This window comes from Oncorhynchus clarkii, chromosome 10, assembly GCF_045791955.1.
Source record: "Oncorhynchus clarkii lewisi isolate Uvic-CL-2024 chromosome 10, UVic_Ocla_1.0, whole genome shotgun sequence".
In the NCBI taxonomy this organism is placed as follows: domain Eukaryota; kingdom Metazoa; phylum Chordata; class Actinopteri; order Salmoniformes; family Salmonidae; genus Oncorhynchus; species Oncorhynchus clarkii.
In genome coordinates this window covers 48759606-48763119 of record NC_092156.1, presented here as the reverse complement: position 1 = coordinate 48763119, position 3514 = coordinate 48759606, and the positions used below count along the sequence as shown (strand labels likewise).

Here is a 3514-nt window from a genome sequence, read left to right as displayed (position 1 = left end):
TGCGAAGGCACTGTATCTGTAATATGCTTCAGAGAGTAAAATAGAAGCCACTTACTACAGTTAGGTTTAGACTACAGTCTGTTTTATTGCTTGGGCATTAGTTTACTTCAATCTCAATAAAAGTGAGATACCAAATAGAGAATTAATCATATGTGTTAGAAGAAGATAAATGACCCCCTATTTCCTCTTTCCTCCAGATATATGTCATAGATAGTGCAGACAAGAAGCGGTTTGAAGAAACTATTCCAAACGTTGTCGTGTAAAACTGTAATGTTAACAGTAAGCCTTGTATCATAACAGTGGATAAGCAAACCAGTAATTGCAGACAACACAGAGATGTAGTCCACACACTATGCTCCTCTCTGAAATAACACTGCTGACCCCTCAGGAGCTGTCAGAGCTGATCGTTGATGAAAACCTGAAGGGGGTTCCAGTGCTCATCTTTGCCAACAAGCAGGACCTGGCCACGGCCTCGCCTGCCAGCGGAAATTGCAGAGGGCCTGAGCCTGTACACGTACCGTGACCGGGAGTGGCAGAACCAGGCCTGCTCCGCTTTCTCTGGAGAGGGAGTACAGGTAGGCCACAACATCTCTGAAAATAGGACAGATCATGTCCCAGCTACCATTCAATGAAGTTAAAGGGACACCATATCACAATATTAAATAACTGTACTGTACAATCCTCCGGGACTTACAAGACATATTAAAGGCAACATCAAGTGCCAATTCAGTGGACTCAGTGGGTGTTCATGTTCTGTTCCTCCTCATGTAGTAAAGGGGAGTGCTGTGCGTACTCCAGAACACGTCCTCTTCTCACTGTTCATGTAGTAAAATAAATGGAGCCCACAGGAGAATAAGTTCTTCTCTGTTAGCCACCATATCATTAGTAGGATCTTTTCAGAACCTATAACTGGGTTCCACATAGTGTGCAGCAGATTATGTCATTACAGTTTACAGCAGGGTTGTCAGGGCAACATCTCAGTAGGGGTGAAAAGGAAGAGCTTAAACAAACTATTGGAGGGCAAGACAAATGCTTTGCCTCATCTTCGTAACACAACACGAACGCCGTGTAAAGCTCCAGATTAGCATCGGCCGGAGTACTGTCCTGGAGGATCAGGTCAGGAGGTCAGACCCCAACATAACACCTGACTATATGTCCAATGAAATGCGTAACACTGTAGCTGCAATATACTGTACATCCAAGACCGGTATATGCTGTAATTGCTTTGTAATTTTTAAAATGTCATGTGTAATCTTTTTGTTCTCACAGGACGGCCTGAACTGGATTCCCGACACCATTGTGAATAGGAAGAAAGCTGACTAAACCCTGAATATCCAACATGCTGCTTTGTGGACACATACTTTTGTGTGTTTCATGAAAACTCTGTACAAATGTTGACACCCAATGCAATGGTGACAGGTTTTATAGATGAAGCCATCTCTCTGAAGATGCCCCAAAACTTTTGAGATCTTTCTGGCTTCTCAAATCCAGCCACAGAAAAATGGATTGAAGGAGGGGGTCACAACAGAAACCATCAACAAGAGAGAAAAAAACACTTATTTTCCCAGTCCCATGAAGGGTTAATGCTCTGTAATGATACTTCCTTTGATATAAGTCTATGGAAGAAAATAATATTCTGGAAGAGCACAAGTACTCCAAGGGACAGAGCATTTCATGGGCAAACAGTCCCACTAAAATGTTTATTAGAACATCTCTTTACTTTTGAGCACTTTTTAGGAAAAAGTCATACATTTTGTAGTTTGTGTGGTTTCATTGTTTATACATTATTTGTTTATCGAGTTGAATTGAGACTGTGATGCAAAATAAATATTGAATTGACAAAATCTGCTCACATATGCATGCTTTGTTTGCACCATCAATTCCAGCAATAGGCAAGCACTCTTCCATCCCCTTCCTGTTTGTCACTGCTGTCAGACAGTAAGTCAGTGCTGCCCCACAGTGGGGGACTGTCATCCTTACACCTGTACCAGGAATGGCAAACTCACAAAAAACAATCCATGGGCTGTGTCAAATACACTGCAAGTAAATGTACATTCCTGTCACACACACGATGAGGGCGCAGCGAACAACTGAAAGAGAAGTATCTGTATAGCTATAGACTATGCTGATTCAATTCAAATCTGGACCGAAGCCAGTTCCACTGCTTTTTCCACCCCATTCTTCCCCTCTTATCAGGGACTGATTTAGACCTGGGATAACAGGTGTGTGCAACTAATGATCAGGTAGAACAGAAAACCAGCAGTAGTCTAGACCTCGTAGAGTAAGACTTGAATATCCCTGGACTATGGTGTCAATTCAGAGTCGATGTCAGCAGCTGGATCATGTTTTTATTATCAGGGTTATGGATGGATGACAGCTAAATCATATCTCATTAGTCCCCGTGAGGAGTACAGCACACTCTGACGACCTCTCACTAAGATAAGCCTGTGTTCTAAAGTGGGTGGTCCGACTGTTAGAACCCTGTCTTTCACCAGCAAAGGAAGATCTGCCTTGAATAAAGAGACATACTCAGACCCTTTGCTAGGACACTCGGAATTGAGTTCAGGTGCAACCTGTTTCCATTGATCATCCTTGAGATGTTTCTAAAACTTGAGTGTCAACTTGTGGTAAATTCAATTGATTGGACATGATTTGGAAAGGCACACACCTGTCTATATAAGGTCCCGCAAAAACTAAGCCATGAGGTCAAAGGAATTGTCTGTGGAGCTTTGAGACAGGATTGTGCCGAGGCACAGGTCTGGGGAAGAGTACCAAAAAATGTCTGCAGCATTGAAGGTCCCCAAGAACACAGTGGCCTCCATCATTCTTAAATGGAAGAAGTTTGGAAACACCAAGACTCTTACTAGAGCTGGCCACCCGGCCAAACTGAGCAATCGGAGGAGAAGGGCCTTGGTCAGGGAGGTGACCAAGAACCCGATAGTCACTCTGACAGAGATCCTCTATAGAGATGGGAGAACCTTCCAGAAGGACAACCAGCTCTGCAGCACTCCACCAATCAGGCGTTAATGGTAGAGTGGCCAGATGGAAGCCACTCCTCAGTAAAAGGCACATGACAGCCCACTTGGAGTTTGCCATAACGCATCTAAAAGGACTCTCAGACAATGAGAAACAAGATTCTCTGGTCCGATGAAACCAAGAGTGAATTTGTAGGCCTGAATGCTATGCGTCACGTCTGGAGGAAACCTGGCACCATCCCTAAGGTGAAAGATCGCGGTGGCAGCATAATGTTGTGGGGATGTTTTTCAGTGGCAGGGACTGGGAGACTAGTCAGGATTGAGGGCAAAGATGAATGGCGCAAAGTAGAAGAGAGAGCCTTGATGAAAATCTGCTCCACCAGAGCTCTCAGGACCTCAGACTGGAGCCAGAGCCCTAACCGATCAAACATATCTGGAGAGACCTGAAAATAGCTGCGCAGGGACACTCCCAATCCAACCTGACAGAGCTTGAGAGTATCTGCAGAGAATGGGAGAAACTCCCCAAATACAGGCGTGCC

The 3514-nt window shown here is 44.3% G+C and overlaps 1 pseudogene; it reads left to right on the top strand.

Moving 5' to 3' along the window:
* Positions 1-309: 309 nt before the first annotated feature.
* LOC139419619 (ADP-ribosylation factor-like protein 3) lies at positions 310-1805 on the top strand (annotated as a pseudogene).
* Positions 1806-3514: the final 1709 nt, after the last annotated feature.